Below are 26,597 nucleotides of genomic sequence, written 5' to 3' on the forward strand. Positions count from 1 at the left end.
TGCGAAATATATACAAAATCGTTAGAGATTCGTCAACGGATATATAAAATCTTTTATCACCGGTGAAATATGCCGGTTCATTTCGTGTCGTTAGAGATTCGTCAACGGATATATAATTTTTTTTTATCACCGGTGAAATATGCCGGTTCATTCCGTACGGTTTTATCTAGTCTTAGTAATTTAGTATTATTATTTTACAAAGTATGGTGAGGCAAGGGTTTGGGGTATGTGTTGACACGTGGACTTCGAGGGGCACTATTAATCAGTTGCATGTTGGGTCGGTATGGCGGGGCGTGGCTAGCCCGCGTGGGTTGGCCACGTGTTATAATTTTTTTCAATTATTATAAAAATACACAAAATTAAAAAAAAAAGCCTAAAATTATTATTTAAATCCTAGCCACCTATAGCCTAGCCAACCCAGCCAATGAGAGCCGGCCACGGAAGACCACTAGGCCCGCCCAACGCCCGGGCTGCCACCCAAGGGGCCACGCCGAAACCCAAGCCCACCCGGGGTGGTGACTTGGGCGTTTGTACCCAACCCACGCCCCATACCCCATAGTCTTAACATATATAAAATAAATGTAAAAGTAGGTGATGAGGTGGAGTGTGATGTGGAATTTGTGGAGGATTGTTAATTGTGAGAAAAGTTAAGACTTTTAAAGGAATTATGAACTTTGACATGACGCGATGTAGTTTGTGGAATCATGGAATTTTGTAACAACTATTAGGGATGACCAAACAAGCCTGAGTCCGATGGGTATATCTGAAACTTAAAACATAATGCGTATACACGAAGTCCAACGGGTATGTGCCGGGTATGAGATTAGTTTTAAAAAAAATTGCGGGTATGTGATTATGTGATACCCAACCTGATTACCCGAAACCACATATGATGTGTGTAAAATGCAACATATAAATCACATCAATTAAGGCATAAAACTAACCCTTTTTAAGTACTAATGTTGGAAAAAGAGTGTTTTTGTCTTCCTTTTGTATTTTCAGGATGAAATGAGCTCAAAATCACAAAAGAAGCAAAAAGACAACTAATTCTAGCATAAATACAAGAAAAGGAATAAAAGTAGACTGCCCGGATCCTCAACGGCACCTCCCAAGGCAAAGAAGAGAAAACAGAAGACTGAGCACGCCCCGTGTCCAGCGAACACGGGGCCGTGCCCAAGAAGCAGCAGAAAAGACAAACCAGTAGAAGCTTCCATTGCACAGCAGGCGCATTAATTGTAATTGCGAATTACAATTAATGAAGAGAGAGAATGTCAGACGGGCACGGGGGCGTGTCCAGCGGACACGGGGCCGTGCCCAGCCTTCTGTTCAGCCTATAAATAGGGGTGCTTGGTTTCATTCCATCTCATCCCTTGGCACACCACCTCTCTCACACTTCATCCACCACCCACCACCACCATAACACCATCATCCACCACCATCATCCATTGTCCATCATAGAGTGTGTGAGTCGTCTCGGGATCCAAGATTGATCGTAAGAGTTCTTGACAATCAAGGCCATGTTTGCCTAAGTCTCTTACATCACTTGGTGAAGACAAGTGTTTAGTATAATACTTTTTATTTTTAATCTTTTACACTTTTTATTTGGTTTTGTATTAATGACTTTAATAACTAGTTACTTATGTTGAAGGTGATCGTTCCTTATCGTTTGTCCGTGGTGTCTTGGCGTTATTACTGGGTTGTATCCTTGCTGACTCAAACTACTGGGTTGAGGGTAACGTCGCCTTCAAAAGAGGGGCCTACTACAATAACTAAGATAATCTCTTAAACAAGTGCAAAAGTGCGAAAATAATCAAAGGTTATACTAACACACGTGTCGGATCCAAGTGATTCATCTTGTCTATCTGTTTTTATTTTATTTTTCAGCATTTAGTTAGTTTTTATTTTTCTTTGTTTAAAACATTTTTCTCACTTTTTGATTTGATTAGACGTTGAGGATAAACCGGTATTAAAAGCTCTTGTGTCATTGGACGACCTCGGTATCTTACCAACACTATACTACGTCCACGATGGGTGCACTTGCCCATATGTGTGTTTAGTGTTAGTAAATATCGTGTTTTATAAATTTAAAACTTGGCTAAAAGTGTAAAAAGGGGCTTAAATATACATCTAAAATATAACACACTTCACGCACATCAAGTTTTTGGCGCCGCTGCCGGGGACACAAGGATTTTAAGAAAGCTTAAAATCGACGGCCTAATCAGTTTTTCAAAACCTTTTTAAAACGCGCACACATTTTTCTGCATTTTAGTTTAGTTTGCATTTACAGTAGCCTGAACACGGGGCCGTGCTCACTGAACACGCCCCCGTGCTGCATATTTTTAGTTAGATACCCAGATACAGAGTCTGAACACGGGGCCGTGCTCACTGAACACGCCCCCGTGCTCAACGTGACCAGTAACTTTAATTAAAACGCCCAGATACAGACCCTGACCACGGGGCCGTGTCCACTAAACACGGGGCCGTGTCCAGCTTCTGTTTCCGTCTTTATTTTTGTTTTCTGGTCCCGAGACTCAGTTGTGGTCTGTTGAGTGATTCTTATGGATCAATACTCAAGAGGTTACAACTACACCTATGATGAGGATGATTATAGGGGTAATTATTGCACTAATTGTCGTAACGCACGCTCGGTTCAATATAATACTTCATATCAACCATCCAATTCATACAACCATTATGAGGAGTCCAGGTACGAGCCACCAACTTCATACACATCCTATGAAGACCAAAGGTATGAACCTCCTCCCTCATACTCATATTTTGAGGAACCAAGGTATGAGCCTTCATACTCATACTTTGAAGACTCAAGATATGAGCCACCACCTTCATATTCTTATTATGAGGAACCATGGCGTGAACAACCCACCTCATATGAGTACTATGAAGAACAAAGTTTCAACCCTTATCCATCATATACTTACAATGAAGAACAATGGTGTGAACCATCTACTTCATATGAGAATCATGAGGAGCCAAGGATCGAACAACCGGATTCAAGCTTTGAGGATCCAAATTCTTTTTCTCTCACCGAAGTGACCAATAGGATATTAGAACACATTAAAACTATCGAACGTTACATGAAAGAATCTCGCGCAAGGGAAGAGGAATCCCGCGCAAGAGAAGAATTAAAAAATAATAACGTAGAGGTAGTTGAAAATGTAAAAATGGAAGAACAAGAAAGTGAAAAACCGACACATGAGTTAAACAATGAAAAAGGTGAGTCCGATAATGTTAAAATTCATGAAGAGTCTAATTTTGAAGAAATTATTCTCTTGTCACCTACTTTCGAAAATCATTGTTTAGTAACCCCTCATGCCAAGTTTTTAAAAGAGTTAAACACTAGTGCTAAAATCAAAGAATTAGTAAGTGTTAAGTTAACTAATGATCAAACCTCGCTAATAGAAGAAGACCCTTTTGAAATTAACATTACACCGGTTCCATGTTTTTTTCAAAATTCATTTATTAGCAATATCACCATTGATAAAGATCTTTGTGTTAACATGATGCCTAACTACATTTTTGAAAAATTAAGTATTAGTGATTTTACTCCACTTCAAATTCCCATTTTTCTATCCGATCGAAAAGTGATAAAATCAGTCGGTGTAGTTGAAGATGTCTTGGTTCAAACAAATCAATTGATAATCCCAAACCGACTTTGTCATCCTCGATGACGCTCCACTAGTCTTGGGAAAACCTTTTGTACAAACTCATAAAGCTTTGAAAAACCGGAAATTCAACAATCTACCTCTTCAGTTAGGGGCATTCAAAAGGAGCATAGACCTTGAGCGTTCAATGAAATATCCTTTTGGCAAAAATGACCCCCTAATTGAAGATGAAGCTGAACCACCCGATACGACTAACGAAGAAGACCACTTTGTCGAAGAAGAGATAGCCATAGAACAAACCTTTAAGGTTCTTAATCTAGATGAGCCACAAAATAAGGTGTCTTCTAAAGACCCACCCATTGAGCTCAAAGAACTTCCTAAAGGTTTGGAATATGCTTTTCTAGGCAAAGATGGTAGTTTACCTGTAATTATTTCATCTAAATTAAGTAACGTAGAAAAAGAGAAATTAATTAGCCTACTTAAAAAACACAAAAACGCGATCGCTTGGAAGCTTGTAGATATTAAAGGAATAAGCCCTTCCATGTGCACGCACAAAATTTTAATGAATGATGACTACAAAACGGTAATTCAACCACAACGAAGAGTGAACCCTAATGTTCAAGAAGTGGTTAAGAATGAAGTCATCAAACTACTTGACGCCGGACTAATCTACCCTATCTCCGATAGCCCGTGGGTAAGTCCCGTTCAAGTAGTCCCAAAGAAAGGAGGTATGACGGTAATAACTAATGAGAAAAATGAATTAATACCAACGAGAACCGTCACAGGATGGAGAGTTTGTATAGATTATAGGCGATTAAATGAAGCAACAAGGAAATACCACTTTCCTTTACCCTTCATTGATCAAACGTTAGAAAGATTGTCCGGTCATAAATTTTATTGTTTCTTAGATGGTTTTTCAGGTTACTTTCAAATACCGATAGCACCAGAAGAACAAGAGAAAACAACTTTCACATGTCCCTACGGAACCTTCGCATATCGACGCATGCCATTCGGTCTATGTAATGCGCCCGCAACATTCCAACGTTGTATGGTGGCCATTTTCCATGATATGATAGAAAAAACAATGGAAGTCTTCATGGACGACTTTTCCATCTTTGGAGACTCATATGACCAATGCCTCGATAATCTTGAACGAATGCTATCCCGATGTGAGGAAACTAACCTCGCCCTTAACTGGGAAAAATGCCATTTCATGGTAACAGAGGGAATAGTACTCGGTCACAAAATCTCGAGCGAAGGAATGGAAGTTGATCGAGCAAAAATAGAAACTATTTCTCGATTACCTCCTCCATCCTCCGTAAGAGCAATCAGAAGTTTCCTAGGACATGCCAGATTATATAGAAGGTTTATCAAGGACTTTTCAAAAATTTCAAGGCCTCTAACAAAATTACTTGAAAAAGATGCACCCTTCATCTTTGACAAGGAATGCAATCAAGCATTTCTAACTCTTAAGGAAATGCTAGTCAATGCACCTATCATGATAGCGCCAGATTGGAAATTTCCTTTCGAAATCATGTGTGATGCAAGTGACTTTGCTGTTGGAGCAGTCTTGGGACAAAGAAAAGAAAAGCATTTCCACCCAATTTATTATGCTAGTAAAACTCTTAATGATGCACAAGAAAATTATACAACTACAGAAAAAGAATTACTAGCAGTGGTATTTGCTTTTGATAAATTTCGTTCTTATCTTGTTCTTTCTAAAACAGTAGTCTATACAGACCATGCAGCCATCAGATACCTCTTCAAGAAACAAGACGCAAAACCCCGTTTGATCAGATGGATTCTACTCCTCCAAGAATTCGACATCGAAATCAAGGACAAAAGAGGAGCAGAAAACACTGTCACAACCCCCGATCCCTCTCTCCGGGGAACAGGCGGCCGTGAGCCAGTTGCGGTGGTATCACGTTATTAATTTATTTGGCAGCGGAAATTTCATCAGGACCGTAGTTAGGAAATGTTTAAATCAGAGTAAACCACCTTATTTTATAATATCAAACATATGGGTGAAACCCAAGTTTTTATTACACACTGAATTACAGGGATAAATCCCACTTTATTGAAATAAACGCTTTCTTTTATTTAGGTAACTTTTATAGCCACTTTTCTAAGCCTTCAGTGCTGTCCAGCTGGCTTCTAGTTTGGCTTTCACATTTTGTTACCTGAAACGCGTTTTAAAAAGGTTTTGTCAGTGGAAAATACTGGTGAATAAATCTCAGTTTAATCAAGAATTATTAATTTAACTTTAAACAGTATTGAAGGCGATTACAATGTTTCCATATACCCAATTACTCATTCAGTAGTGTCACATCTGACTGAGGGTCATATTACACATTGGCTAACTCGTCGTCCAATGGTAACGTTACTACAATTTTGTATACAAAACCCCAACATACCGGCAGTAATTGTAGAATTACAAAGACTCAATCACTGCTAAATTGCATTGTAAAAAGGTTAAGGTTTTGTAAAAACTGTTAACAAAAAGGAGATTACTCACATTGCTATTTTAGGGTTTTCCTTTATGATTTCCTGGTGAATATCTATAATTTACACAATTTCACGTGTGTTAGTATAATAACCCATTTTAACATTAGTAATACCCTCCCCGAGACGGCATTCCAACGACTACGTCGGGCAGAACCACGACAGCCGTTACGGAACCCTAGATCAATCGGGCAGCGTATCTAATACGTCTCCAGGGGTTATAATACTTACATCGTAGCAGAACCTCGCTAATTTAGGGTGTATAATGCCCGGCTATAGTGTATACTACTTCAGAAATTTAGAAAGAAAGAAAGTTGTGAGCGACGAAAACTGAAAGCCCGTTGCCTTCTTATATAGGGCTGTAATCGCGATCTCTCGCGGCCCGCGCGGAGTTTGGCCAGGCCTTACGCGGCCCGCATTGACTTAGGTCAATGGCGTAGCTTGGCTGGGTCACCCTATAGGCTCGACACGAGTTGGACACGTGGCCGCACCGGGTTATGCCACAATTTGGGTCGCTCGCGGCCCGCATCAACTAGACCAAACATGTACGCGGCCCGCTTGGGCTTATGGTTTTGGCGATATCAGGTTTTCCTATTCGCGCGGCCCGCATGAACTTGAGGTGAGGCCCTACGCGGCCCGCCTCAGTTTAACAAATTTTGTTTTTTATTTATTTTATATAGTATAATCTATTTTTGGGCTCGGTTTTCACATACGGGGTGCATATAAAGACAAGTTGATATATTTAAAGATGTATTTAGGGTGTCGGAATTATTATGAGAATGTCGGTTTTACCGAGGGTTGTTATATCCTCCCCACCTTGTTTTAGAGCTCGTCCTCGAGATCTACTGGAACAAGTGTGGATATTTCTTTTTCATTTCCGATTCAAGTTCCCATGTGTACTCGGGTCCTCTTTTGGAATTTCATTTCACTTTGACCAGAACTAGTCTTTTATGTTTGAGATTCTTAATTTTCCTATCTTCAATTTGTAGAGGCTTCTCCACAAACTTGAGTTGCTCATTTATCTCTATATCTTTGAGAGATACTACGAGCGATTCGCCAGCTAAACACTTTTTAAGATTGGATACATGAAACACATCATGTATTCCTGCCATTTCCTCTGGCAGCCGTAGCTGATAAGCTACAGGTCCTATTCTTCGGATAATTTCAAAAGGTCCAATATACCTGGGACTTAGCTTTCCTCTTTTGATGAATCTTACCACTCCTTTCCAGGGTGAAACTTTCAATAATACTTTATCTCCTTCTTGAAATTCTAAGGGTTTACGTCTATTATCGGCATAACTCTTTTGTCGATCACGTGCTGCTTTCAGTCGTTCCTTGACTTGAATAATTTTATTGGTTGTTTCTTGTACTATCTCGGGTCCAGATAGTTGCTTTTCTCCAATTTCTGCCCAACAGACTGGGGTTCTGCACTTTCGTCCATAAAGTGCTTTGAATGGTGCAGCATTGATACTTGTGTGATAACTGTTATTATAAGAAAATTCTATCAAAGGTAAGTGTTCGTCCCAATTACCTCCGAAATCAATTACACAAGCTCTAAGCATGTCCTCCATCGTCTGAATTGTTCTTTCGCTTTGTCCGTCCGTTTGAGGGTGATAAGCGGTGCTTAGGTTTAGCTTAGTTCCCATTGCTCTTTGAAAACTTGACCAAAAATGAGAAGTAAAACGGCTATCTCTATCAGAAACAATTGATAAAGGTATGCCATGTAAAGAAACGATTTCATTTACATACAATTTGGCTAATTGTTCCATACTAAAGGTTTCCTTTATTGGTAAGAAATGAGCTGACTTGGTTAACCTATCTACAATCACCCAGATTGTATCATTTCCTTTCCTTGTTTTAGGCAATTTGGTAACAAAATCCATTGTTATCAATTCCCACTTCCAAACTGGTATTTCTAATTGTTGTAATAAACCTGAGGGTTTCTAGTGTTCAGCTTTAACTTGTGAGCAAGTTAAACATTTAGAAACATAAGCTGCTATATCCTTTTTCATTCCTATCCACCAGAAATTTTTTCTTAAATCCTGGTACATTTTATCACTTCCTGGATGCATCGTATATTTAGATTTATGAGCTTCTTCTAATATACGGTAACGTAAATTTCCTAATTTAGGTATCCACATTCTCTTTTTATGGAACCTCCAAATTCCATCCATTCCTTGTTCTAATTCCTTAATCATTCCCTTTAATTTTTCAGTATCTTCCTTGATTACTGATTCTTGTGCTTTTCTAATCTGTTCGTTTAAATCTACTTGCAGATTTAATTTAAGAGAACGTATTCTTTTTGGCTTTTCATAATATTTTCGACTTAAAGCGTCAGCCACCACATTGGCTTTTCCTGCATGATACTGAATATCGCAGTCATAATCACTAAGCAATTCTATCCAACGTCTTTGTCTCATATTCAGCTCTTTTTGCCCGAAAACATATCTTAAACTTTTATGATCAGTGAATATGGTAAACTTACTACCATAAAGATAATGTCTCCAAATTTTAAGGGCAAAAATTATGGCTCCTAATTCCAAATCATGGGTCGAATAATTTCCTTCATGACTCTTAAGTTGTCTAGATGCATAAGCTATAACATTTTGACATTGCATCAATACGCATCCATAACCTAACTTAGAAGCGTCACAAAAGATTACAAAGTCTTTAGTTCCTTCTGGTAATGCTAGTATGGGTGTATGGGTTAATCTTTGCTTAAGGATTCTAAAGGCTTCTTCTTGTTTTGGTCCCCATTCAAACTTAACAGATTTACAGGTTAACTTAGTTAAAGAAATGGCTATTCTAGAAAAATCTCGAATAAATCTTCTATAATAACCGGCCAATCCTAAGAAACTTCTAACCTCAGTTGGTGACTCAGGGGTTTTCCATTTAGTAATTGCTTCGATCTGTTTTGGTCAAAAATCACACAAGGATAATGTAACCAAACTTTATGTAAACGGGGTATGATGCTTGGTTAGCTATGAAAGTAAAGGATCACTTCTGTGATAAAGATACAAAGACACAATGATTTATACGAGGAAAAAGCCCTTGATCAATGTATGATCTCCGGCATAAAAAACCTCGGGTGATGGCAACTACCGATCACCAACTTCAATATAATAAAAATGTAGTTACAACTTCGGATGATAATGAGCTGAGTACAAGGATCACTGAGTGTCTAAGTGTTCGAGAGTTGTGTCGTATGTCGTGTGTGTTCTTCCGAATGAGGAAGAGTGGTATTTATACATGTGTAGGTAACTTATTTTAGGTAGATAGACCACTAATCAGCTCATTACCCCTTTAGAAATAAAGATAATCTAGCCTAAATTGCTGCCCATTAATCAAGCTAAGTTTCCATATCCGGTACAACGTCTATCTCCAATTTAGCTCTTGCCATATTTGTGAAAACGCGTCCCTGGATCATGATGTATAGGGCATATCCTGCTAGGTGTTCCTGCAAAACAATTTTGTAACAAGTGGAAGTGACCGTTAGTGTAAGGATCACCATATCGTCCCATGATCCTGATCCTGAAGTCTGGCTGAGGATCACTATCTGCCAAAGAAACAAGGATCACTGGTCAGGATCACGTATAAGGATCATTTATAGTAAAATCCAGCCCCAACAATTGCCCCCAAAATATAAGGAGTTAATTGTAAATAGATGAGTTATATTTTGTTTTGAGCTTATCTCTAACGGGCGACTCCGGGTTACTAGCCGTTACATATGGACTAGCCGTTGTGATATTTACGTCACTGATGTGACGATCCCTGCAAATCATCATTATAAATAGGAGATAGGGTTAGGATCATTTTGTATTTAAATTCGAAGTATCTCCCTTTATAACCATCATTGAAGACTCTTGATCAGGTATCATCTTCTTCTTTCTCTTCTTTGCTCTGTTCTTTCGTGCTTTTACTCTGTTTTTTGTTCAAAATATGCTGCTCCGTAATTCTCCGCACAAGAATCCCAAGAAGGAGAGTCCCTTAAAGAGCCAGGGAATTATCAAGGATTCTCCCGTGGAGAGATGCTGCTTTACTGATGTCCACATAGACAAGATTCGCCATTGTTTCCCAGCGAATGTTGTTTTCAAACCCTTTGATCCTACTGCTTTGAGCGATCTTGTCTCAGATGTCTGGGTGGCTTTTCCTGCTACTCCCTTCCTCATTGGGTATTCATATCCTTTTCCGATGTTCACCCAATCTTTCTTTTCTCTTACCGGCATCTCATATATCCAAGCTATGCCGATGATCTGGAGGGTTCTATATACCTTCGAGAGGATCATTGAGCAAGAAGGGATTGATCTGGGGATGGCAGAGCTGGCCGAGCTCTATGATCTTACTACGTTTGGTTCCCACCGGTATCTGCTGAAACGGAAAGCTGGGGAGGATCACCCTATTTTCAAAGTGACCAAGAATGATACCAACTGGAAACGTCGATTTTTCTTTGTTAAGAGGGATTCCATCCCGGATGGGAAGGATCTGCCCAAGGAATGGGCCACTCATGGTAGGATAGAGGATCCTCGAAGGATCACTATCAGTTCTGTCTCATATGATGAGGATCACTGATGTCTTTTCTTTTTTTGTCTTTTTATGCAGCTATCTCCGTTGCTCACTTAAAGTTGACCCCTGCTGCCAAAGAGAGAGTGTTAGCTTTCAAGAAGCTTGATCCTGAAGTTCGAAGCTTCCAGATTATTATCCAAGATTCTCAAGAGATATCCTCTGCGTCTGCCACAATGTCAAGTAAGTATCCTCATAAAAAATAAGTTTTATGTGAAAGTATTTAATTTAACAAGGGAACTTATCTTGTTTTTGAATTGTGTAGGTGCCGGAAAATCTGCCAGGTCTGTTAAATCTGCCTCCATGTTTGGGATAAGTGACCTTGCCAATGTCACGTCTTCTAAGAAGAAGAAGGCTCCTGCTGTCAGTCCTTCAGCATCCGCTCCCAAAGCGTCTATCCGGGGCAAGGGAAAAAAGAGGAAAACCTCTGAAGATCTCCAAGGATTTCCCCTCCTCCGTCAGCAATTCCTTGATTACGTGAATGAGGTAAGGATCACTGCCCCTGTTGGTCATCCGTTTTGAATATCCTGTTTGTATGTCCTGTTTCTTTCGAGGATCATCCGGTTCTGTACTTACCTTATTCCCTTCTTTGCAGAAACTTGCCGAGATCGAGACCTATCTAGGCCATGTTGAGGATCAAGAGAGCCAGATTGCCGACCTTCAACAAATGGGCGTGCTCAAGGATCTCAAGATAGCAGATCTTGAGAAGGAACTCCGGGCCATGAAGACTGAGGCTGCTCAAAGGTTGATTGATATGGATAACGAGAAGCAGGAGATCACCCAAGATGCTAAGGTCTCCGCGGCAATCGCTATGTATAAGATACAACTTCAGATGGCCGAGGAAGCTCAGGATCCTACCTTTGACAAAAGCTCGTGGGATGTTGAAGGTTGGAAGGCAAGGCTGGCAGACCTGGAGGATGAAGATGATGCTGAGGAGATCCCCATGCTGGAAGGTGGTGATGCTGAGAAGGATCAAGGTGGAGATGCTGGTGGTGATGAAGCAGCGAAGGTGTAGGCTGCATGATTGGGCGATGATGGATATTTCGGGACTAGGCCGGAGCCCAATTTTTTTTAGGATCGGCAGTGGTTTTTCGTGGTAGTGGTGTTTGTGAACAATTATGGTTTGTAATTTCTGAACAATAGTTTCTTAGGGTTAAGGATCCTGGATCCTTTGAACAATAGGTAGGATTACAAAAGGTGGAGGGATCCTCTGTCTGGGGGATGAAGCCTTTGTGATCCTGCCGCTTTTATTTTCTGCAAAATGCTAAGACCGCATAGACAATGGACACCCTTTGCCAACCCATGTGGACGGGCCACGTTTTGCTGGTAGAAATGTGGGTTGGCAATTTTGACAACTTTTTGAAAGGGTTAATGATCCTTCTGTTTAATAATATAACTTAACTTTTCTGGCTTATCTTGTGTTGTTATCCTTCAATAATCCTCTTATTTCTCAATTGCTATATTTGTTAAAATAACGAGAGTTGACAAAGTGTTTAATAAACTTAGGATATGATCCTGGATCAACTATCCTCATATTGAAAATTCTCAAAGTGTTTTAGTTCAAGGATCATTGGTTCGGTTGTCAAAGTATAAGGGTTGGTTAGGATAAAGAGTATAATCAAAAATAGTCAAGGATCATACCTGAGGATCCACGTTAGGATCCTAACCTTCAATCGGAACAACCATAGGTAAGACTTTAATGGATAATAAGGATTAAGGATCCTTAATTGTTTAACTTTGAAAACCTGAGAAAATGGAACATAACTTGGGACTAAGCCAATATAAAAGATAAGTTAGTAACTGGGGACAAGCCCAAAGGTTCGTATGTAAACTGGAGTATGGCCCTTTCTGGCAACTATCCAAACTTAGTGACATGAAAATGTCAAAACCTTAGCTAACGTGAAAACGTTAGAAACCTTAGGAACGGATGTATGGTGCGTCCACCATTATACGTAGGATCCCAAATATAGCCAGTACGATGAGGTTGTCAGCCCCGAAAGTGGGTACTGGTCCCAAAGACGTGAACTATACCAGGATCATCGTGCGCTGCTGGCGGAAACTGGGGATAATCCCAAGGATAACTGGGGTTGTACCCAAGGATCTTTGGTGCTTTTGGAGATCTCTGAGGATTTGCTGAAGATACCTGAACTATCATAACTCAAATGGTTTGTGAGGAGAGGATGAAGGATACGTGATCCTTATCCTTAGGTAAAAAATAGGAAAATATAATAGTTTCTAGGATAAGCATATTACCAGAATGAGGATCATCGATGGCACCGGGATCCTTCAAGGATACTCCAATGTAAGGATTACATGCATGAAGGATCATGTTCACATGAAATATTTCTTTAAGTGAACAGCATTCCATGCTCTTGGCAACAAGTTCCCTTCCATGGTTAGCAGCCTGTATGCCCCCTTTCCTGCTTCGGCTTCAATTAAGTAGGGACCTTCCCATTTTGGTGCTAGCTTCCCGTCAGCAGGATTAACAGTATTTTGAAATGCTTTTCTTAATACCATATCTCCAACTTGGAACTTCCTTATCCTGACATTTTTGTTGTAGGCACCAGCCATTCTTTGTTGGTAGCTTGCCATCCTTATTCTGGCTAGATCCCTGATTTCCTCAATAGTATCCAAATCCTGAGCTAGAATTGCAGCATTTTCTTCAGGATCACGAGCACTTGTTCTAGCAGTTGGGATCACCATTTCTGTTGGGATCACTGCTTCTGCCCCAAATACTAAAGAGAAAGGTGTTTGACCAGTGGCGTTTTTGGGAGTTGTCCTATCAGCCCATAGCACATAAGGCAATTCTTCTGCCCATTTCCCTTTCTTGGATCCTAGCTTTTTCTTCAGATTGTTGATGATGATCTTATTGGATGATTCTGCTTGACCATTGGCTTGTGGATGAACTGGTGTTGATGTTATCATCTTGATTCCCCAACTGTCACAAAAGTTAGTGGTTCTCCTTCCAATGAATTGAGAACCATTATCACATATAATTTCAGAGGGAATGCCAAATCTGGTTATAATGTTTCTTTTGATAAAGGATATAACTTCCTTCTCTCTGACTTGAGCAAAGGCTTCAGCTTCTATCCACTTGGAAAAATAGTCAGTCATGGCAAGCATAAATACTTTTCCACCAGGTGCTTTAGGAAGCTTGCCAACTATATCCATTCCCCATCTCATGAACGGCCAAGAGGATGGTATTGGGTGTAAGAATTCAGCTGGTTGATGGAGGATATTGCTATGTCTTTGGCAAGGATCACACTTTTTAGCGTATTCTACAGCATCCCTTTTCATGGTTGGCCAGTAGTATCCTGTTCTAAGGATCCTTGAGAATAATGCCCTGCCCCCAGTGTGGTTTCCACAATCTCCTTCATGGAAATCTCTCAATACTTCTTCGATTTCAGGATCCCCAATACATCTTAAATATGGTCCTGCAAGGGATCGTTTATATAGCATATTATTTAGGATTGTAAATTGAGATACCTTGATCCTGAAAGCTCTAGGATTTTCTCCCATTGGGATCTCTCCGTTTTGCAAGTATTTCATGATTGGTGGGATCCATGATCCTGAATAAGATCGAGCTTCTTCACTAGGGATTACTGCAGTATCCTCTTCTATTTCCATGGCTACTTGATTTTCAATAGCAGGAGCCAGGATATGAATGATAGGGATACTTATATCTTCTGGAATTTTTAAGGATGATCCTAGGTTGGCCAATGCATCAGCTTCCGTGTTATCCTCCCTTGGTACCTGTGTTAAGCTAAAAGAAACAAAAGAGAGTGCCAATTCTTTGACTATCTCTAAATATTTGGTTAGTTTTTCACCTTTAACAGCATAGGATCCATTAAAGTGATTGGTGATCAATAATGAATCTACATATACTTCGAGATATCTTACCCCCATATCCTTAGCAATCTGTAAGCCAGCAATTAAGGCTTCATATTCAGCCTCATTGTTAGTTGCTTGGAACTCACAGGCTATGGAGTGGGGTATTATGTCCCCCTGTGGCGATTTTAGTAGGATCCCTAGCCCTGTGCCTTTGATATTTGAGGATCCGTCAGTGTGTAGGATCCAAGGATCCTTGGTCTCATCCAGCTGTTGGACCTCCAATTCTGCTTCCTTTTGTAGATCACTACTGAAATCAGCCACAAAGTCAGCTAATGCTTGAGATTTAATGGCTGTTCTCGGTTCGTATCTTATATCATGGGCACTAAGCTTCACTGCCCACTTAGCCATTCTCCCTGACATATCCGGTTTCCTGAGGACATTCTTAATTGGAAAATTAGTTTTAACAACAATAGTATGGGTTTCAAAATAATGCCTTAACTTAGTGGATGCCATGATTAATGCAAGGATGAGTTTTTCGAGGTGTGAGTACCTGGATTCGGCATCAAGTAGACTTTTACTTACATAGTAGATAGGATATTGGGTACCTTCGTGATCCTTAACAAGGACAGCACTTACAGTGGTTGAGGATACCGCCAGATATAAGGATAACACATCTCCTTTTTCCGGTTTTGCTAATGCTGGTGCTGAGGACATATACTCTTTTAGGGCTTGTAAAGCATTTTCATGCTTCTCAGTCCATTCGAACTTCTTATTCTTCCTTAGGATATCGTAGAATTCTTTGCACTTTTCTGAGGATTTCGATATGAACCTGTTCAAAGCTGCTATCCTGCCTGTTAGTCTTTGAATATCCTTGGCATTGGCAGGAGATTTGATATTTATTAATGCTTTGATTTGCTCCGGGCTTGCTTCAATGCCCCTCTGTGTTACCATGTATCCTAAGAATTTTCCTGCCTTAACACCAAAATGGCATTTTGAAGGATTTAGTTTCATGTTATAATTATCAAGGATATCGAATGCTTCTTCCAAGTCCCTTAGGTGATCCTCAGCTTTCTTTGACTTGACCACCATGTCATCTATGTACACCTCCATAGTTTTTCCAATTTGATCTTTGAACATCATATTTACCAGCCTTTGATATGTTGCACCTGCATTTCTTAGCCCAAAGGGCATGGCAATATAACAATATAAACCGGTTGGGGTCATAAAGGCTGTATCCTCTTGGTCAGATGATTCCATCTGAATTTGTTGGAATCCAGATGATGCATCCATAAAGGTCAACAGTTCATGCCCCGCCGTTGCATCCACCATGGAGTCAATGTGTGGTAATGGGAAAGGATCCTTGGGACATGCCTTATTCAAATCAGTGAAATCAACACATACCCTCCACTTTCCATTTTTCTTTTGGACAACAACCACATTGGCTAGCCATTTTGGATATTTTACCTCTCTGATCATACCTGTTAGGGCTGGATTTTTACTATGAATGATCCTTATACGTGATCCTAACCAGTGATCCTTATTTCTTTGGCAGGCAGTGATCCTCAGCCGGACCTCAGGATCAGGATCACGGGACATTGAGGTGATCCTTATACTAACGGTCATTTTCGATTACTACAATATTATTTTGCAGGAATATCTAGCAGGATATGCCCTACATATCATGATCCAGGGACGCGCTTTTACAAATATGGCAAGAGCTGAATTGAAGATGAACGTTGTGCCGGATATGGAAACATGGCTTGATCTAAGGGCAGCAATTTAGGCTAGATTATCTTTATTTCTAAAGGGGTAATGAGCTGATTAGTGGTCTATCTACCTAAAATAAGTTACCTACACATGTATAAATACCCATCTTCCTCATTCGGAAGAACACACACAACATACGACACAACTCTCAACACTTAGACACTCAGTGATCCTTGTACTCAGCTCATTATCATCCGAAGTTGTAACTACATTTTTATTATATTGAAGTTGGTGATCGGTAGTTGCCATCACCCGAGGTTTTTTATGCCGGAGATCATACATTGATCAAGGGCTTTTTCCTCGTATAAATCGTTGTGTCTTTGCATATTCATCACAGAAGTGATCCTTTACTTTCATAGCTAACCAAGCATCATACCCCGTTTACATATAGTTTGGTTACATTATCCTTGTGTGATTTTTGACCAAAACAGTTTGGCGCCCACCGTGGGGCAATTGGTGCTTCATTCATAAAGAAAATCTTTTGTTCGAAATCATTTCAAAGAGTTACATGGCTTCACCATTGAAGAACACCTCCACGGCGATGTCTGCAGTCACCTCAGCACAAACCACTCTACCTCCTCCACCGGCAGGATCCCAGAGAAATGCTGAGAAGAGACCAACCCCTTCTTTCTCTAAACCTCCATCTTCTTCTGCTATGAATTCTTCTATTCCCAGTACTAGTGATGTGTTTGCTTTAATTTTGCAGATGAAGGATCGTATGCAGCGGCAGGATGAAACTAATGACAGGATCCTCAGGGAGATTGGAGATCTCAAAAGACAAAAGAAAGCGGCAGAGGATCATTCCCCACTGATGCCAAAATCTTTGAGTTTTGAGACTCCAATGGTCACCTCTCAACCATCAGGGATCCCAGACGTACAGATCACAGGGGAGACGAGAGGATTACACCTCAAGTCAGCAGCAATGACTCAGACATCGGGCTCGTATTTTCAGCCAGCAGGATCCTATCCTCAGTATATGGGATCCTTCATGAATCCGGGAGCCTATCCGGGGGCACAGCAGTTTCAAGGATCCTACTTATTTCCAGGATCATTCCAGAGCCAAGGATCCTCCTTTGTTCCAGGATCATCCCAGGTTCAAGGATCCTCCTTCGTCCCAGGATCATCCCAGATTCCAGGATCCTTACAGATGCCAGGATCCCTAAAAAGTTTGCAAACAGGGAGTCTAGATGTCCATCAAGGGGACTTCATTCCAATGCAGACTATTGCTTCCACTGGTCCCTCCGTTGTTCCAGAATCCCAGCAATATGGATTCCCTAACCAGAACCCAATGGGAGGTAACACTTTAAATAATTATCCTACTACTAACCTTGGATTCATGCAGGATACAGGTACCAATCATGTTATGGTCAGGGAACTACAGAAACTAAAGGACATGATCTCAAGTGTTCCAGGGGTAGTCAAGCCTATCCCAGAGATTGCAGATGGGAGCCACAAGGTATCTCGCTTTGCACCACCAATCTGTGATGCAGAGGTACCCAAAAGGTTCCATATCCCTACCATGAAGTTGTATGACGGCACAACGGATCCAGAGGAGCATATAGCACAATACAGGGAAAGGATGGAGATCAATCCAATCCCGGAAAAATTGAAGGAAGCATGCCTATGTAAAGGATTTGGATCTACTCTTACTGGATCAGCCCTCAAATGGCTGCTAAGTCTTCCCCCTTACTCTATTACTTCATTTGCTAATTTAGTTAATTTATTCAATAACCAATTTTCTTGTAGTAGAAAATTTGAAAAATTAACTAGTGATTTGTACAGGATAACTCAAAATAATAATGAAACATTAAGGGATTATGTAACTAAATTTAGTAAAGAATCCTTGGATATTCCCAACTTGGATATGGCTACAGCTGTTGAAGCCTTCAAAATGGGACTTCTTAAGGATTCATTATTCTATGATGATCTTGTTATGACACCTTGCAGGAATTTAGATGAAGTAAGAACACGAGCACTCAGGTTTATCCGGCTAGAGGATGACAAGAGGATCCAGGAGAGACAAGTGGGATCCTCAAAACCAGATAAGCAAGGATCCTCCTTCAAAAACAACAAGTTCAAATCCTATCATAGAAACGAGAATGTGCATGCTGTCGACCAAGAGGAGGATGATGAAGAATATCCTCCAATCTCAGAATATTGTTTTTCCGTTGATAATCATGAACTAATCCTTGCAATGCAGAATCTAGGTGAAAAGGCTAGGTGGCCCAGGAAGAATGACAAACCATCCGGGACTAAAGACAAGTCCAAATGGTGTGCATACCATGAGGATTTCGGGCATCTAACTGAAGATTGCATAGCCTTAAGAAAGGAAATTGGATACCTGCTAAGCAAGGGACATCTAAAAGAATTGCTGGGGAGAAAAAAGCAAAGGACCCAGGATCCTGAAAGGATCCCCGAAAAAACCCCAGCACCTCCGGCAAATGCACAAGTGATCAACTTCATATCCGGAGGATCAGACATTTGTGGTACATCCTTTTCAGCGGCCAAAAGACATGCAAAAGAATCAAAAATGGACAATGGAGAAAGGCCTATTAGAACATCAAGTGTTTCAGAAGGGAAAACGATAACCTTTGATGAGGATGATCGCATCAACATCCAGGATCCTCATCATGATAGTTTAGTTATTACTCTCTTTATTTCTAACCATTTTGTCCGCAGGATCCTTATCGATGGAGGGAGCTCAGTGAACATAATCCAGCTTGATGTCTTGAAGAAGATGGGAATCCCAGAATCAGACATCACACCAAGATCCTCCGTGCTTGTAGGATTCAGTGGAGAAACGAAGAAAACTCTGGGGGACATCAAACTCCCAATCTACGTGGAAGGATTACATAATTATCAAAAATTTTGTGTTATTGACTATTTATCTTGTTGCAACGTTATCCTTGGCAGGCCTTGGATACATGACATGAAAGCAGTTCCATCTACCTACCATCAATGTGTAAAGCTCCCTAGCCCATGGGGGATAATCAAGATCGACAGCGATCAGCAAGAGGCTAAGGATTGCTATACCTCATCCATGAAGCCAACCTCGAAGCCAAGGGAGCAATAGCAATTACAGTATCCTCCGAGGAATGTCTTGGAGGCAAGGGAGCAAGATGTAGATGAAATCCTCTTGGACCCTAGTGATCCTGAATCAAAAATCTATATCGGATCAGGGATCCTTGGCAAGATGAAAGAAGACATGATATCCTTCCTCAAAAGAAGAAAATCTACCTTTGCTTGGAAACATGAAGATATGACAGGTATATCCAAGGATATTATTACTCACAAACTTGGCATTGACAGGTCTATCAAGCCAATCCATCAAAAAAGGAGGAAGTTTGCACCAGAAAGGAATGCCATTATCCAAGAAGAAGTAGAGAGACTACTTCGAGCAGGTATGATCAGAGAGGTAAAGTATCCTAAATGGTTAGCCAATGTGGTTGTTGTCCAAAAGAAAAACGGAAAGTGGAGGGTATGTGTCGATTTCACTGATTTGAATAAGGCATGTCCCAAGGATCCTTTCCCATTACCCCACATTGACTCCATGGTGGATGCAACAGCGGGGCATGAACTATTAACTTTTATGGATGCATCATCCGGATTCCAACAAATCCAGATGGAACCATCTGACCAAGAGGATACAGCCTTTATGACCCCAACCGGTTTATATTGTTATATTGCCATGCCTTTTGGACTAAGAAATGCAGGTGCAACATATCAAAGGCTGGTAAATATGATGTTCAAAGATCAAATTGGAAAAACTATGGAGGTGTACATAGATGATATGGTGGTCAAGTCAAAGAAAGCTGAGGATCACCTAAGGGACTTGGAAGAAGCATTCGATATCCTTGATAGTTACAACATGAAACTTAATCCTTCAAAATGCCATTTTGGTGTTAAGGCAGGAAAGTTCTTAGGATACATGGTAACCCAGAGGGGCATTGAAGCAAGCCCGGAACAAATCAAAGCATTAATAAATATCAAGTCTCCTGCCAATGCCAAGGATGTTCAAAGACTAACAGGCAGGATAGCAGCTTTGAACAGGTTCATATCGAAATCCTCAGAAAAGTGCAAAGAATTCTACGATATCCTAAGGAAGAATAAGAAGTTCGAATGGACTGAGAAGCATGAAAACGCTTTACAAGCCCTAAAAGAGTATATGTCCTCAGCACCAGCATTAGCAAAACCGGAAAAAGGAGATGTGTTATCCTTATATCTGGCGGTATCCTCAACCGCTGTAAGTGCTGTCCTCGTTAAGGATCACGAAGGTACACAATATCCTATCTACTATGTAAGTAAAAGTCTACTTGATGCCGAATCCAGGTACTCACACCTCGAAAAACTCATCCTTGCATTAATCATGGCATCCACGAAGTTAAGGCATTATTTTGAAACTCATACTATTATTGTTAAAACTAATTTTCCAATTAAGAATGTCCTCAGGAAACCGGATATGTCAGGGAGAATGGCTAAGTGGGCAGTGAAGCTTAGTGCCCATGATATAAGATACGAACCAAGAACAGCCATTAAATCTCAAGCACTAGCTGACTTTGTGGCTGATTTCAGTAGTGATCTACAAAAGGAAGCAGAATTGGAGGTCCAACAGCTGGATGAGACCAAGGATCCTTGGATACTACACACCGACGGATCCTCAAATATCAAAGGCACAGGGCTAGGGATCCTACTAAAATCGCCACAGGGGGACATAATACCCCACTCCATAGCTTGTGAGTTCCAGGCAACTAACAATGAGGCTGAGTATGAAGCCTTAATTGCTGGCTTACAAATTGCTAAGGATATGGGGGTAAAGTATCTCGAAGTATATGTAGATTCATTATTGATCACCAATCACTTTAATGGATCCTATGCTGTTAAAGGTGAAAAACTAACCAAATATTTAGAGATAGTCAAAAAATTGGCACTTTCTTTTGTTTCTTTTAGCTTAACACAGGTACCAAGGGAGGATAACACGGAAGCTGATGCATTGGCCAACCTAGGATCATCCTTAAAAATTCCAGAAAATATAAGTATCCCTATCATCCACATCCTGGCTCCTGCTATTAAAAACCAAGTAGCCATGGAAATAGAAGAGGATACTGCAGTAATCCCTAGTGAAGAAGCTCGATCTTATTCAGGGTCATGGATCCCACCAATCATGAAATACTTGCAAAACGGAGAGATCCCAATGGGAGAAAATCCTAGAGCTTTCAGGATCAAGGTATCTCAATTTACAATCCTAAATAATATGCTATATAAACGATCCCTTGCAGGACCATATTTAAGATGTATTGAAGATCCTGAAATCGAAGAAGTATTGAGAGACTTCCACGAAGGAGATTGTGGAAACCACACTGGGGGCAGGGCATTATTCTCAAGGATCCTTAGAACAGGATACTACTGGCCAACCATGAAAAGGGATGCTGTAGAGTATGCTAAGAAATGTGATCCCTGCCAAAGACATAGCAATATCCTTCACCAACCAGCTGAATTACTACACCCCATACCATCCTCTTGGCCATTCATGAGATGGGGAATGGATATAGTTGGTGGAAAAGTATTTATGCTTGCCATGACTGACTATTTTTCCAAGTGGATAGAAGCTGAAGCCTTCGCTCAAGTCAGAGAAAAGGAAGTCATATCCTTCATTAAAAGAAACATTATAACCAGATTTGGCATCCCCTCTGAAATTATATATGATAATGGTTCTCAATTCATTGGAAGGAGAACCACTAACTTTTGTGACAGTTGGGGAATCAAGATGATAACATCAACACCAGTTCATCCACAAGCCAATGGTCAAGCAGAATCATCCAACAAGATCATCATCAACAATCTGAAGAAGAAGCTAGGATCCAAGAAAGGAAAATGGGCAGAGGAGTTACCTTATGTGCTATGGGCTGATATGACAACTCCCAAGAATGCCACTGGCCAAACACCTTTCTCTTTAGTATTTGGGGCAGAAGCAGTGATCCCAACAGAGATGGTGATCCCAACTGCTAGAACAAGTGCTCGTGATCCTGAAGAAAATGCTGCAACTCTAGCCCAGGATTTGGATACTATTGAGGAAATCAGGGACCTAGCCAGAATAAGGATGGCAAGCTACCAACAAAGAATGGCTGGTGCCTACAACAAAAATGTCAGGATAAGGAGGTTCCAAGTCGGAGATATGGTATTGAGAAAAGCATTTCAAAATACTATTAATCCTGCTGACGGGAAGCTAGCACCAAAATGGGAAGGTCCCTACTTGATTGAAGCTGAAGCAGGAAAGGGGGCATACAGGTTGCTAACCATGGAAGGAAACTTGTTACCAAGAGCCTGGAATGCTGTTCACTTAAAGAAATATTTCATGTGAACATGATCCTTCCTGCATGTGATCCTTACATTGAAATATCCTTGAAGGATCCTGGAGATATCAGTGATCCTTACTCAGGTAATATGCTTATCCTAAAACTATTGCATTTTCTTACTTTTTGCCTAAGGATAAGGATCATGTATCCTTCATCCTCTACTCACAAACCATTTGAGTTATGATAGTTCAGGTATCTTCAGCATATCATCAAAGATCTTCAAAAGCATCACAGATCCTCGGGTCCAACCCCAGTTATCCTTGGGATTATCCCCAGTTTCCGCCAGCAGCGCACGATGATCCTGATATAGTTCACGTCTTTGGGATCAGTACCCACTTTCGGGGCTGGCGACCTCATCGTACTGGCTATACTTGGGATCCTACGTATAATGGTGGACGCACCATACATCCGTTCCTAAGGTTTCTAACGTTTTCACGTTAGCTAAGGTTTTGACATTTTCATGTCACTAAGTTTGGATAGTTGCCAGAAAGGGCCATACTCCAGTTTACATACGATCCTTTGGGCTTGTCCCCAGTTATCCTTTGGGCTTGTCCCCAGTGATCCTCCGGGATCATCCCCAGTTATCCTTTGGGCTTGTCCCCAGTGATCCTCCGGGATCATTCTCAGTTATCCTTTGGGCTTGTCCCCAGTTACTAACTTATCTTTTATATTGGCTTAGTCCCAAGTTATATTCCATTTTTCAGGATTTCGAAGTTAAACGATTAAGGATCCTTAATCCTTATTATCCATTAAAGTTTTACCTACGGTTGTTCCAATTAAAGGTTAGGATCCAAACTTGGATCCTCAGGTATGATCCTTAACTACTTTTAATTTCATTATTCATTTGAATAACCTTTAGACCTTGACAACTGAACCTATGATCCTTAAAATAAACTATCTTGGAAACTTTCGATTATAGGATATTTGATCCAGGATCATATCCTAAATTTCTTAAACATAATTTGCTCAAACATTTCAAACAAACATGTGTCAAAACAATTGAAAATCAAAAAGGATAACAATACAAGATAAGCCAGAAAGAGTAAAGTTATATTATTAAACCAAAGGATCATTAACCCTTTCAAAAAAGTTGTCAAAATTACCTACCCAAAGCTTCTACCAGCAATACGTGGCCCGTCCGCTGGGGTAGGTAAAGGGTGTCCATGATAATAGGTTCAAAAGTATTGCAGGGAAATTAAAAGGCGGCAGGATCACAACGGCTTCATCCCCCAAACAGAGGATCCCTCCACCATGTGTAATCCTACCTATTGTTCAAAGGATCCAGGATCCTTAACCCTAAAGAAACTACTGTTCAGAAATTACAGACCATAATTGTTCACAAACCATCAACCACAAACCACTACCAAAAAACCTAAAAAATTGGGCTCCGGCCTAGTCAACAATATCCATCATCGCCCAATCATGCAGCTTACTTCTCTGCTGCTCCATCTCCACCAGCATCTTCACCTTGATCCTTGCCAGCATCACCTCCCTCCAGCATTGGGATGTCCTCAGCATCATCATCATCTTCCAATTCTGCTAGCCTTGCCTTCCAACCTTCAACATCCCATGTGCTCCTGTCAAAGGAAGGATCCTGAGCCTCCGTAGCCATCTGCAGTTGTATCTTGTACATGGTTACCGCAGCAGAGACCTTAGCGTCTTGGGTAATGTCATGCTTCTCATAATCAAACTTGATCAACGCTTTAACAGCCTCATCTTTGACTGCCCGGATCTCCTTCTCAAGATCGGCAATCTTAAGATCCTTCAGCCCACACGTCTGTTGAAGGTCAGCAATTTGACGATCCTGATCCTCAACCTGATTGACGTAAGTCTCCATTTCGGAGAATTTCTAAAGAAGACAACAGGAAAGCAACATCAGACACATGTGATCCTCGGACTTGTCGAAGACAATTAACAGGGGCAGTGATCCTAACCTCATCAAAATAGTCAAGGAATTGCTGACGGAGAAGAGGAAATCCTTGAAGGTCATCTGAAGCCTTCCTCTTTTTCCCTTTGCCTCGGGCAGGTGCTTTAGGGGCTGAGACTGAAGGGCTGGCGGCAGGAGCCTTCTTCTTCTTAGAAGACGTGACATTGGCAAGGTCACTTATCCCAAACATGGAGGCAGATTTAACAGACCTGGCAGATTTTCCGGCACCTACACAATTCAAAAACAAGATAAGTTCCCTTGTTAAATTAAATACTTTCATATAAAACTTATTTTTTATGAGGATACTTACTTGACATTGTGGCAGACGCAGAGGATATCTCTTGAGAATCTTGGATAATAATCTGGAAGCTTCGAACTTCAGGATCAAGCTTCTTGAAAGCTAACACTCTCTCTTTGGCAGCAGGGGTCAACTTTAAGTGAGCAACGGAGATAGCTGCATAAAAAGACAAAAAAAGAAAAGACATCAGTGATCCTCATCATATGAGATAGAACTGATAGTGATCCTTCGAGGATCCTCTATCCTACCATGAGTGGCCCATTCCTTGGGCAGATCCTTCCCATCCGGGATGGAATCCCTCTTAACAAAGAAAAATCGACGTTTCCAGTTGGTATCATTCTTGGTCACTTTGAAAATAGGGTGATCCTCCCCAGATTTCCGTTTCAACAAGTACCGGTGAGAACCAAAGGTGGTGAGATCATAGAGCTCAGCTAACTCTGACATCCCCAAATCAATCCCTTCTTGCTCGATGATCCTCTCAAAGGTATATAGAACCCTCCAGATCATCGGCATAGCTTGGATAAATGAGATGCCGGTAAGAGAAAAGAAAGATTGGGTAAATGTCGGAAAAGGATATGAATACCCGATGAGGAAAGGAGTAGCAGGAAAGGCCACCCAAGTGTCCGAAACAAAATCACTCAGAGCAGTAGGATCAAAGGGTTTGAAAACAACATTCGCTGGGAAACAATGGCGAATCTTGTCTATTTGGATATCGGTAAAACAGCACCTCTCCATAGGAGAATCCTTGATAATCCCCTGGCTTTTCAAGGGACTATCCTTCTTAGAGCCTTTGTGCGGTGAATTCCGAAGAAGCATGTTCGAGACAAAAAACAGAGTAAAAGCAAGAAAGAACAGAGCAAAGAAGAGAAAGAGGAGGATGATACCTGATCAAGAGTCTTCAACGATGGTTATAAAGGGAGATACTTCGAATTTAAATACAAAATGATCCTAACCCTATCTCCTATTTATAATGATGATTTGCAGGGATCGTCACATCAGTGACGTAAATATCATAACGGCTAGTCCATGTGCAACGGCTAGTAAATCGGAATCGTCCGTTAGAGATAAGCTCAAAACAAAATATAACTCATCCATTTACATTTAACTCCTTATATTTTGGGGGCAATTGTTAGGGCTGGATTTTTACTATGAATGATCCTTATACGTGATCCTAACCAGTGATCCTTATTTCTTTGGCAGGCAGTGATCCTCAGCCGGACCTCAGGATCAGGATCACGGGACATTGAGGTGATCCTTATACTAACGGTCATTTTCGATTACTACAATATTATTTTGCAGGAATATCTAGCAGGATATGCCCTACATATCATGATCCAGGGACGCGCTTTTACAAATATGGCAAGAGCTGAATTGAAGATGAACGTTGTGCCGGATATGGAAACATGGCTTGATCTAAGGGCAGCAATTTAGGCTAGATTATCTTTATTTCTAAAGGGGTAATGAGCTGATTAGTGGTCTATCTACCTAAAATAAGTTACCTACACATGTATAAATACCCATCTTCCTCATTCGGAAGAACACACACAACATACGACACAACTCTCAACACTTAGACACTCAGTGATCCTTGTACTCAGCTCATTATCATCCGAAGTTGTAACTACATTTTTATTATATTGAAGTTGGTGATCGGTAGTTGCCATCACCCGAGGTTTTTTATGCCGGAGATCATACATTGATCAAGGGCTTTTTCCTCGTATAAATCGTTGTGTCTT

This window comes from Helianthus annuus, chromosome 15 (assembly GCF_002127325.2).
Source record: "Helianthus annuus cultivar XRQ/B chromosome 15, HanXRQr2.0-SUNRISE, whole genome shotgun sequence".
NCBI lineage: Eukaryota > Viridiplantae > Streptophyta > Magnoliopsida > Asterales > Asteraceae > Helianthus > Helianthus annuus.